Source organism: Diabrotica virgifera, chromosome 1 (assembly GCF_917563875.1).
Source record: "Diabrotica virgifera virgifera chromosome 1, PGI_DIABVI_V3a".
In the NCBI taxonomy this organism is placed as follows: Eukaryota; Metazoa; Arthropoda; class Insecta; order Coleoptera; family Chrysomelidae; genus Diabrotica; species Diabrotica virgifera.
This window is the reverse complement of record NC_065443.1, coordinates 109,696,643-109,709,438: the sequence shown is the minus strand read 5'-3', so window position 1 is coordinate 109,709,438 and position 12,796 is coordinate 109,696,643. Positions and strand designations below refer to the sequence as shown.

The 12,796-nt window shown below is 31.5% G+C and overlaps 1 long non-coding RNA gene across 1 annotated transcript; it reads left to right on the top strand.

Annotated features, from left to right (window-relative positions):
* Positions 1 to 9,492: 9,492 nt before the first annotated feature.
* On the top strand, positions 9,493 to 11,968 carry LOC126889953 (uncharacterized). The gene is made up of 3 exons (XR_007700235.1): positions 9,493 to 9,656; positions 10,386 to 10,543; positions 11,788 to 11,968. It is a non-coding gene; the product is annotated as an uncharacterized LOC126889953 (long non-coding RNA).
* Positions 11,969 to 12,796: the final 828 nt, after the last annotated feature.

Genomic DNA, 12,796 nt, shown 5'->3' with positions numbered 1-12,796 from the left:
TTAAATATAGTTAAATTCAATAGATTACAAGGTATATAAAAACGTAACAATCATAAAACTGTTTAAAAATGTATATTTTTTAAGATAAATGAGTTCATAATGTTGATTTTCTTGGAGGCTAGAAAAACGGTACCCTGCAGCGAGGCTACGGTCTGTGACGTCAGCAGTCGTAACGTCTTTGATCGACGACTAGTTTTGTATACTTATTTACTCAGTGTATTTGAATGTGCGCAGTTTTTTACGTATTTAATTATTAAAAATAAAGCCAAATAAGTGGTGTTTTGTTCCTGGGTGTGTAAATACATCAAAAAACAGTTCTGACAAGATTTTTATTACCGTTCCAGCCAATTTAAAACAGAAAAAGAAATGGTTTGTTGCAGCTAGAACTTAAAATAACTAACTTAAAGAACTAACTTAATAAAATAAACATTATAGAAGTTTTCCAGAGACTTTCGGCCCTTGGTAATAATGTAATTGTTCTTTCTGCATTTACATTTTTCAAAAATGCCTACTTATTAGTTTTCTCAGGATTCGAAAAAAATGAATGAATTTAAATAGCATTGGACTAAGATTTTGCACCTACCCCCTTAAAGAGTAAATGAAAAAGTTTCGGGACCTCAAATTTGTATTCCTTAAACTGGGATATTCCTAAAAACGGGATTCTAATAATACATACAGTAAAAGTAAACCTTGAAATAACTACATGTGGATGTAGGTATGACTTTATATTATATTAAAATCATTAATAATTTAGTGAAAAGATTGGTTGAAATGAAAATGTATAATACCCAAGTTCAAAAATATTTTTTACCTTGGAACAGTTGTCAACTCGAAATACGAAACAACCGAAATAAGATCTAGAGTTGAAAAGGACATAGCAACATTTAACAACATGCATGAGAAATATTTTCACCCATTGCGACATAATATCTCTCCCACTAAAAATGCGGCTGCTAAAATGTTATTATTTCCGGTCTTGCTATATGGCGCAGAGGCCTGGACAATAATGGAAACATTAATGAAAAAGCTAGAGGCATTCGAGATGTGGGTGTACTCACGTATCCTCAAAATATCCTGGGCGACCCACACCAACGTACAGGTATTGCGTCGAATGGGAAAACAAAAGGAAATCTCTTTTACAATTAAGAAACGAAATCTTAAATATTTCGGTTATATCATGAGGTATGATAAATATCGTATACTCCAACTGATAACGCAAGGTAAAATAGAGAGCAAACGCGGACCCGGAAGAAAAGACACTCATGACTTAAAAACTTACGCCAATGATTTGGACAAAAATCGATCGAGTTATTCAGAAACGCCTCAAATGAAATTAAAATTGCCATGATGATAGCCAACGTCCACAACGGACAAGGCACATGAAGAAGAATAAAAATATTTTTAATACACCTAACCAAGGTAAAGTAATAACCAGCCAATGTATGTATACAATATGCATGCGTACAATGCATGCATACAACTTTCTCTATTTTTTTTGTGGAGTATTAAGCATTTATTTTTTTAGCTTAAAGAAGACATGGAAAATTATATGGAATATACACTCAGTAAAGCTGTGGTAGATTTATTTTTTTACAAGATGCCAAAAAATCATAGACCATTGTTACATCTACACTACAGTCGGTAGTTTATACGAATCGGCTTTCTGAAAACCTTCTTCCATTTTATTTGTTTATTTTTGTAAAACCCAAAATATGTCCTTACAAACAGTCTATCCACTTTAAACTAAACAAATTCACTATAAAACTCCACTTTAACCCTGATAAAACAAGAAGAGAACAAAATAAAATGACCTGAAACGTCAAACAGGTAAACAGTAACACTATGAGAATGGCGCGCGCTTGGGGTATGCAACTAGTGACGTCAGGCCAATAGAGAAGCGTTCTTGAAATTTAAAATAATGCTAGATTTCTAATAAAGATTTTTTATAGAAAGGCTTTTTCAATTTTGTTGAAATTTTGGACAATTATTCCTAGGGTGTTTCTTAATTGCTTTACATGTTTGAAATGACTTTTTAATTTTTTGTGAACATCCCTATTATTTAAAATTCTCTCATCTTAATTTCCTCGGCATCCTGTATGATTTATAAATTTTGAAAATCTCAGGAGGTGTAAGCAAAGAATTTATTCCACCTGTTGTCAATCTGGTGGTATGGGAACGATATTTATTGTCGTTTTCTGTGCTACTTCGATTGATAACTTACTTTATTATAGCATAATTTTAGATTGTACATCTGATATTTCTGAGGTGGAACAGATGACTATTGTTGTAGGTACGTTTTGTTGATTTAGGTTCCTGTTCACAAAGTGTTAAAATTACAGAACATTTTCGTGGATTTGTGCCTGTACTAGAAACCACTGGCTTGGGACTTACAGAAGTTATTTTGCAAAAACTGAGTGAGCTGGGAATACCTTTGGAAGATATGAGAGGGCAAGGATATGATAATGGGGTAAATATGAAAGTGAAGAATTTGGGAGTTCAAAAAAGGATTTTGAAAATGAATCCTAGAGCATTTTTTGTCGCATGTTCTAGCTTTGTACTCAACTTAGCCGTGGACGATGCTGCTAAAGCCTCACAGTTTGCAGTTTCTTTCTTTTCCTTAGTGACAAAAATTTACAATTTTTTCTCAGCATCTATTTATCGTTGGGCTATACTGAAAAATCCTATTTCTAGCCTAACATTAAAACCTTTGTCCGAAACTAGGTGGGAAAGTAGAATTAATGCAATTACTCCCATCAGATACCAAATTGAAGAAATCTACGATGCTTGTAGAGATCACTGTCAATAAAAACAACGATAAAATTGTTGCTCATGAGGCAAGCTGTTTGGCAAATCAAATCCGTAATTTTAATTTTCTTTGCTCTGTGGTAATATGGCAGGGCATTTTACTTCACTTCAACGTAGTCAACAAATTACTGCAGAGTACTGGCATGGGACTGTATCAAGCTATCAGTATACAGTCGGACCCGCTTATTGGAATAGCCTTTGTGCAAGGCAAAAATATTCTTATAACCGGGATATTCTAATAACCGATCATTGGTGGCTAGTTGAAATAAGTGTTACCGAATATACGTAATAATATTATTTACATACTATGCCAATGTGTAGTTTTACATACTATGCCAATATGTAGTTTTATTACATACTATGCCAATTATATGTACCTACATAATCAGTGTATGTAAATGGTTTGAGGTCTTTTTACGTCAATAATAAAGTAGTGTAACTACTACTTATCTATGTATGTGTTAAATACCAAATTATATTACATGTATCTGAATGAATACAGTAGGTAATTAATATGAAATGTATGCAATATGTAGATATGTAAATATTTTCTTATTAAAATGCATATATAACAAAATTACTTATTTTTTTCTTGAGAAATTATGGGTAATTATAGCTTTTTCGTTATTAATCCGTGTGGTCATCCTTAATCCATTGGTTGAATAGAAGTTTTATTGGCGTCAAGAAATGGATTGTTACATTCTTGTTCTTTTCTGTTCTTTTCGAATTTAACAAAGCCATAATTCACATCTTGCAAACAAGTAGGTAAATACTCTCTGAGTGAATTCTAAATAAACTGCTTCTAAAAATTTTATAACAGGCAACAGTGCCTTTGTGTAGACAAATAAAAATTATTTTATGACCCATGCATTTGTCGGCTAAAGATCGAATTGGTACTCGTAACAAAGTAATAAATATTTATTACCATAATAATATCTAATCCAGAACTACAGGCCGTTGACGACAAACCATAATACCAAACATAATTTAAATTTTTAGTAAATTGTAAAAAACAAAATATTCGTTGACCTGCAAAATATGCTAATAAGCGGTATTATCTAGTTAGATCCTATTCCAATAAACGGATAAATTTTTTAAGGAGTAAATGGAAACGTTTCGGGGACTTGAATTTATATTCCATAAACCGGGATATTCCTATAACAGGGATTCTAATAAGCGGGTTCGACTGTATTAGAAAAAAAAACGGAAATCCATTTTAAGTTTCTCAGAAGCTACCATCAAAGTTAGAAATTGAGAACCCAAAAATCGGAGGCACAGTAATAGCAAAAAAAGAGGAAAGTGAAAAAACTATTTGGTCATGAGGCTGAAGATGAAAGTATGGACCTAGATCCAGAGACATGATATAAATTTGACTTCTATTTAAAAATTATAGACACAACCGTTAATGCATTATGTGGTAGATTTCAGCAAATTAAAAGCCATGGTGAAATTTTTGAGAGTTTGGGTATACCAATGACGAGGGGCGGCGGTCGCCGATCTTGCCCAGGGCGGCAAAATCCCTAGAGCCGGGCCGGAGTATTGTTAAATTTTGAGAGGTAAAGATACTGAATCAGATACTGAGAGCTGCAGGTTTCAAATATAGTGATTCCATAAATAAGTTTGGTAAGTATATTTTTATAAAGGCGTGCAAGAAAACGGATTATGGCGTAGACGCTATAATTTTGAGCTTTACCGCCTTTATAGTGAGCCTAGTGTTGGTAGATCTATCAAAATAAACCGGTTGCGGTGGCTACGGTACTTAAAAGCATGAATGAGATGGAGCCGTCGAAACACATTTATAACTAAAGACCCCTAAAGACCAGTTGGACTGAGGAGAAGAGGCAGGACCAGAGACGATTTAAGAACCAGGTGGAAGACGACTGCGAGTGTTAGGAGTGCGAAATTGGAAAGTAAAGGCGAAGGATAGGAAGGAATGGAAGCTGATTCTAGAACAGGCCAATACCCACCATGGGTTGTAGAACCAATGATGATGAAAGACACTGAATACCCGTTATGATAATTGAAAGTACAATCGATTAACAATAGATTACTTTATACCCATACCGAAAACTTACCAACACCATTCAAATACAAATGACTTTGTAAAAAGCTTAAGATTTAGGTTTTTTCTTAAATATCTTGATAGGAACTATACTTTGAAACTACTTGAACTATACTTTGGAACAACATTTGAAAATTAACTTAATTAAACACTGTCTACTTTCCAGTAATGTCTCTAATAGCTTTTGACGAGTAGTCTGTTACAAATTCATTTATAACAAATGTTTTTATGTCATTTTTTTTCTTGTCGCATCCCAACCAGCGCCGGATTAACCATTAGGCAGACTAGGCGGCCGCCTAGGGCCCGGGCACTTGATGGGGCCCGCATCCCGCTCAAATGCATTAATTAATATTGAATTATTTAAGCAGTAATTTAAAATAATATAAAATGTTAAATAAATCAAATAGGGCTAACTGAGACAAAAAAAAAAGAGAATGGTTGACTTATGATTTCCAATCAAACTCAGTTTTTCGCTTTGTCTTCTGTCAAAATACGTCCGGAAGTGGATAAACTGACTAATTTTAAGCAACTTTTGTTCAATAGAGTTTTTTCATCAAGTCAATACATTTCGAGTTATTTGCAAGTGAATGCCTTCATTTTTCAACAAAAAATAACACGTTTTTAGGCGGTTTTTCGCAAAAAGCTCAAAAAGTAAGTATTTTATCGAAAAAATATTCTTAGCAAAAATATAGCTTTTAAAAAATTGAAAAAATGGTATATGTGTGCAGTCTGTAGACCCAGTAGAAGCAGAGTTGTAGCTAATGAAAAGTAGGTTCTTATTTGTCAAATTCCAAATCGAATATTTCATCGTGAAATAATCAAAAAATGAAGCACTTTTCATGGAAAACTCATCATAACTTGTTTAAATGTTTAAAAAAGCATTATTCTTGTTTTTTAAAAAAATCTAACATAAAAAGTAAGCAAGATACGCTCAAAATAAAGTCGATCCCATTTTTGGGTAAAAAAAAACTGGTGAAAATAATCCCCTAATTAGCATCTCAAATGAAATTAATCCTTACCGCTTCACAAGCTACTTTACTTATGTATTGTTTATTGTTTATATACTCTGTAAGTTTTATCGGTATAAAGTGCTTGTTTATAAAAGGGCTGTAGTAGAAAGGGCTTGAAGAAGTCACCAATCACGAGTGTATGCATTTTTTTTATTTGCCTTAATGCCTCGACAACTAATGGCCATTAGCATGGTACAGTGGATTTTTCCAATCAGATAACTAGTGTAATGGGTAGTGTGTGTGTTGAGTAAATGTCTTTTTATTTAGCATTGTTTTTGCAAAGAGACGCTAATTTTATCCGAACGTCTGCGGTTCCTCCGGTGAGTACCGATCCCACAAGGATCTTACCATTACTTTCATTTTTTATTAATTTTTAAAAAATGAAAAATTCTCTACCCAGGGTATGCAAATTTTGAACAGTCATATCTTAACCAATTTTTATCTTCCAAAAAAGCAAAAATCTGAAATATTCAGAAAAGCAAAACCTACATTTTTTTACTCTTTAAGATTTTTGGTACCACTAATAATTTTTAAGTTATTTTGAAAAAAAAAGGTATTTTTTTTCAAAATTTCAAAAAAATTGTTTTACTTTAAATCCCAATGTTTTGAAATATAAGCACTGTGTACCGGTGAAACTTACATATTATCATATAAATAATATACTTTTAAGTTTTTTCAAGATTTTCATAAATTTTCAAGATTTTTTTGCCAAAAAAAGGAATCAACGTTATTTTGAACTTTACTTGCTTAATTTTGATACTAGAACTTTGTTAAAAAAAAAACAAAAATAAATCTTTTTTAATACTTTAAAAAAGTTGTGATGTTTTCACCGAAAAGTGCTTCATTTTTTGGTTATTTACGTTGAAATATTTGATATGGTATTTGTCGAATAAGAATCTACTTTTCATTAGCTCCAACTCTGCTTATACTGGGTCTACATACTTCATACATACACCAAATTTTTTTACTTTTGTATGCGCTATATTTTTGCTAAAACTATTGTTTTCGGCAAAATACTTAATTTTGGAGTTATTTGCGAAAAACCATCTAAAACGTGTTTTTTGTCGAAAAATGAACATGTTCACTCGCAAATAACTCAAAAAGTATTGATTTAGTGAAAAAACTCTATAGAACAAAAGTTACTTAAAATTAATCAGTTTATCCATTTCCATACTTATTTTGATTGTATGTTTTTTCACCCCCGAAGGGGTGGCACTCATACCCAGGGTAAAATCACACATCGACACAATATCCCTTTTTCTGCATACTTATTAGCAAAAGAAAAAAATGATTTTTTTTACATTGTAGTAATTTATTTTAGGAATAACTACTACCCAAAACAACATAAATATCTGTAAATTTGTTTTAAGTAAATGGTCGCTATAAAGGGGCCTACTTCTTATGGCCGCCTACGGCCCAATGATGCCTTAAACGCCTTGAACCGTCACTGATCCCAACATCCAACACCCTTTTAGATGTCATACACTGTCACAATTTGTTTTAAAAGCATTGACCTGACCTGTTTGTCAAGCCTACATAAGCTGGCAAAGGAAGCGAGGTCAATACCAACACCAGCAAGCAAACAGGCTTCGTTCGACCTATATCCGAAAACGCGGAGTCAGGATTCATGGCTTCTACGTAATTTTTACTGCCCACCTGGCAACACGGCGAACGGCTTTACTGGCCGTGTAATTAATCTATGGGCGGCACGGGATTGCAATTGGTCCTCGTGACGTCACAGACACGTGGGTGATTGATTTTACTACAAGCCGCGTTGCTTTGCTTACGTTCAAGCTAAATAACGTTGGTTGTCGTAGTAGGTGTAAATAAATCGTGGGAACAAAAAGTAGTTATTTTGTAACTGATTGATTGCGATTGCATATCAATAGTACCTACAAATAATTATTATATTCGAGTGCCTACAAAGAAAAAAATATTTGATACTTACTGAATGGGATGCGAATTTTTATTTGACATACATTCGATCTAAAATTTGAAAGAAATGACAAAAACAGCATTATAAACAAAACAATATGGCTTTCAAAAAGAGTTGAAAAAAAATGTACCTACTGAATATTTACAAAGATTTAAATTACTTATATACAGCGAGAGGGGCAAAATTATGGAATAAATTCATTTTCTATAAAATGAATGATTTGGAGATAAATCCCGAAATAGGTTGATTTTTATTTTTAAAATCTTTTGGAATATATTGTCAAACTAGTGACGTCATCCATCCGGACATGTTGATATCGATGATTTTTTTAAATGGGAATAGGGATCGTGTGGTAGATCATTTGAAAGGTTGTTAAATAATGGTGATTAAAAAATAATTTTTGAATTAAATGAGTTAACGCAAAAAGAAGATTGTATGTCATTGATTTAACTCAAAATACCTACATTTTACTGCTGTCACAGAAAATATAAAAAAATGTTTATTTGGTAAACAAACATTGCTTTTCGCTTAAATTAAATGTTCAAACTGCCAACAGGCAAATGGGAGGCTGATTGAGTGATTGATATATAATTTAAGAGAAAATCAATGTTTATTTGTGAAATAAACATTTTGTTCTATTTTCTGACAGCAGTAAAATGTACCCCATTTAAACAAATCTGAAGGGTACCAGGCTAAATTTTTGGGCAGAAATTGTTTAAACAATAATTTATTTAAACAAATTCCAAAGCTCACCTTTTTTTTTAGATTTCTTCGATTGTTTTAAACAAAAAAGATATCTTGTCATTTTTCTCAAAAGTTGATAGTTTGTGAATTATATGTAATTTAAAATCTGAAAATGCGAAAATTAATATACCTACTTACATTTTCGATGCTTGGAAACTAATGTAAACTAATGTAGGGTAATAAACTATTATTATTTTAGAGGTTGCGAAGTGCTTCAATTGAAGTTTAAACATTCAATTTCGAAATTCTAAAGAGTAATCGGGGCTTATTTCAATTTGGACCGTTGTTTTTTAATTGTTAATTACCTCCCTAACAACACACAACATTCCAGGAATGTACTACCAAAGTTCTATCAATATTTGAATGTCCTGGACATTTAGGGAACATTCGGTGAACATCTGTTTAAATTATTCCTGGAATGTTACCATAAGACATTCTGTGAACATACTACCAATGTTCCTATATTTTAAGTTGCGAAATAATACATACGTGTAACAGATACAACATTACTTATAACATACCAGACAAACTAAGTGACACTTTAGGCCTACAGTGCAATAATATGTCAAATTTAAAGAGTTTCCCAAGTTCAATTAATACAATATTATAAACATACAAATGTAATAAAAATTATTGTTCGCGAATATTTAATTTGGAATGCGATTTTGTTAATAAAAAAAATACTTATAACTTATGCAAAACCCAAGAGAGGCATTTATATTTATTTCTTTTGCGTTCATTTTCAAATTCGCCGTGCATATATTTTTGTGCATGGCGCTTGAGAGGGCATCACGTGACTAAAAACGACCAACCAACGACCTCGCTTCGGCCATCTTGGCATCTTCATCTTGGCCACCTTGCTTTGCCGTCGGTGGATCGTTGTTTCTATTATTTGTGCTTTTTAAGAATATTTTTTTAATTCGGATACTTTTATAATAGCTTTAATAGTATTATTAACATAGTGAAAAAAATGGTGTCCTGTTTTTAACGCAGTTGGAGTAGCAGAAACAAATGTAGATAAAAAAATCTGCAGGAATAACGTTTCAATTATGACAGAAGCTCCAAACAAATGACTGTGAATGAAAAGCCCTATTAAAAGGTTAGTATGCAAATATGTAAACGAAGGCATGCCCTGTATTTCAGAAAATAAATTAATACTATTAATACCCTAATAATACTACATATTCATAAAAAATCTTTTAAGTAACCTAGATATAACAAAGTGAATAAAAGGCATAAATCAGAAGAATTATTATTTTATTTTATAAGTTAATAATTGGTCATATCCATTTATTATTTTAATAATAATTGTGAATAAGCCACAAACTTCGCTTATTCCTAACTAAAATAGTAAATAGAGATAATAACAATAGGATTTGTAAAACTAAAGTAATTCTTTTTGCGTTTTTGCTAATGTATGCCTTTATAAATAGGATGGTAGACCACACACTATAATATGCAGTACCAACTAATGAATACACAGAATATTATAGTCGATTTGCTAAACTCAGTCTCAGTACTACTGAGTCTCAGACACAACTGGCTAGTGATTTTAGTAAATAATTTTGCCAATTTGGTAAAATTGGCAAAAAAAAAATAATAACTAAATAGTTAATAATTACTGTAATTTTGGCAAAATTGGCCAAAAACAAAAAAAATTACCTACTAAAATCACTAGCCAGTTGTGTCAGAGTTTGGGGAACCGACTATACTAATAAACAATTTCTAAGCTGTTTTATAATATTTTGTGAGTCCATTAATCATATTTTTTATTTAAAACTAAAATTTGTTAATAATGCTTAGTAATGCATATATTTTGTATTTTTAGCTTTCCAGAAGATCCTGCGAAGAAGACATGAAGTATAGATCAGATTTGTTAATAGAGGAGTATGTTCAAAACACTTTTTAGAAAAAGATATTGACAGAACTTCACTTTCATCTGTTCGTTTAAGAGACTGTGCTGTTCCAATAGCTTATGTCACACAGGTATATGCATTTTTTTTCTTGGTTTTAACATCTTTAAACGCGAAATACGCAATAGCTTATCGAATTGATGCCATGTTATTTTTCTTTATTAAGGTCTTTGTTTATTATTGTGTATGTGTATTAACAACAGAAACATTTTTGGTTATTCTTTTATTTTATTTTATATTTTGTCATCAAGTGTTCAGTCAATGTATGTAGTTTTCTTATGTACACCTTTATGGGTTTATACCTGGTGGATGTATATTTCAATAAATAAATAAATAAATAACCTAATTAATAATACAGTCTGTACAATATAGATACTGTTGTAATTCATTATCTACATCGGAGATCTAAGTTGACATTGTTGCCCAACTGCAAAAAATTTTTGAATTCATTTTAAGTCAAATATATCACATAATTATTGCGAAGTAGATTATACAACAAAACAGATTAATATTCAATGTAAATAAATAAAAACATCAGAAATAGAAAACAAGAATTAAGGTATAATCTTATGTTACAGTTATTAAGGTACCAAGGGTATTATAAGGATAATAACGCTTGAGGTCAATGGTGTTTTTAACAAGGGCCTGAGGGATATACGTTGACCGAAAGCGTTATTATTATAATACCTGTGGTGCCTTCAACGTTTAATGTCTGACTAAATTATTCTTTATATGCGAAAAATTTGAATGAATTTTGAATTGATTAGTTTTTAAATAAGTACATTTACCAGTAACAGTAGTAACATAATTGTGGTAACCATAGTTTTACTTAGGTTGATATTTGTCAATTTGACAGTATCTAAGTCGTTATTTAAATTTAATGCCCAAGGGCGTTATATCATACTTAACAGACTTCGAAATGTCATTATTTGTCAAATAATGTACCAGTAGGACATTAAAGTAAATAATAAAAACAATAAATATAATGAATACTAAATACTTATTTGTTTGTGAAAAATCTATTTCTTTGTGGCTTTTTTGTAATTAACTATTCTAATGAGGAAATAAGCCACAATTTACTTGAAAAAATAATTTTATTAAGGTTTCTACTTCCACGTCGGATGTCGTTGTCAAAATACAAAATGTTCATTATTATTATTTTATTTATTAAATATTATTTATTATTTATTTAAATATTATTTAATATTTATTTTTTTATTATTATTATTTATGCGTATTATTACCTGTAAATAATATTTCTTCTGATTGTTAATTGTAAAGGATAGAAAAATTACCTTTTATTTTATTTTCTTTTAGAATCAGCTGAGAGAAGTGGTCTACAAAAAACCAGAAAGGAAACAGAATATGTGGCTACGAAAAGCAAAAGAAAGGTTTACAAAGCAAATGTGACACATTTTTTTATAATATTTAGGAATGTCAGTAAATTACATTAAAAAATGTATGTAAAGATTTTTTGCAATAAAAATGTTTATATTTATCAAGGATGTATTATTTGGTATGGCCACATATCGTCAGTGATGTGACAATACCTCCTATCTGTTTTTTTCAAGAGATTTGTAAGATAGACTAAAAACTTGTTTCGGCCACCTCCTGTTTTCATATATTTTTTGACTTGTTTTGCAGTAAATAACTATCTATTTACTACAAAAAAGTCAGAATACGTACGAAAACAGAAAGTGACCTTAAAAAATGTTTTTCGTCTCCTGCAAACCTCATGAAAAAACATACAGGAGGTATTGTCACATTACTGACGATATATTTCAGTGAATGTCTAAAAAATATTCTGTGAATGTTCAAAGAACGTTCGTAGACATTCATGGAATGTTCTAACAAGACATTCAGTCTAAAAATATACTGTGAATGTCCAAAGAACATTCATGGAATGTTCCAACAAGACATTCAGTCTAAAAAATAGACTGTGAATGTCCAAAGAACATTCGTAGACATTCATGGAATGTTCCAACAGAACATTTTAAGAATATTTAAAATGCTGACACAGCACTTTCCTGGGACTTTCCAGGGACATTCGTGTGCATTTGGGGACATTCCAGGAATGTTTTCAATGTCCTGTGTGTACATTCTAGGAACATTCATGGAATGTTTTGTGTTATTAGGGCTATGCGCGTCCACTTAATTTTTGCGCGAATTTTAAGCTGCCGCGGCGCGCCGCTCTAATGGTGCGTCTTTGTTGCACATATACATGTTATAGAGGAAAGGCACCAAATTTGAGACAGGCGCCTAATTTGAGACACCGTCGTATATTTGTGTCCGATGGGTTGACATCTAGTGAAAATATTGAAAACTG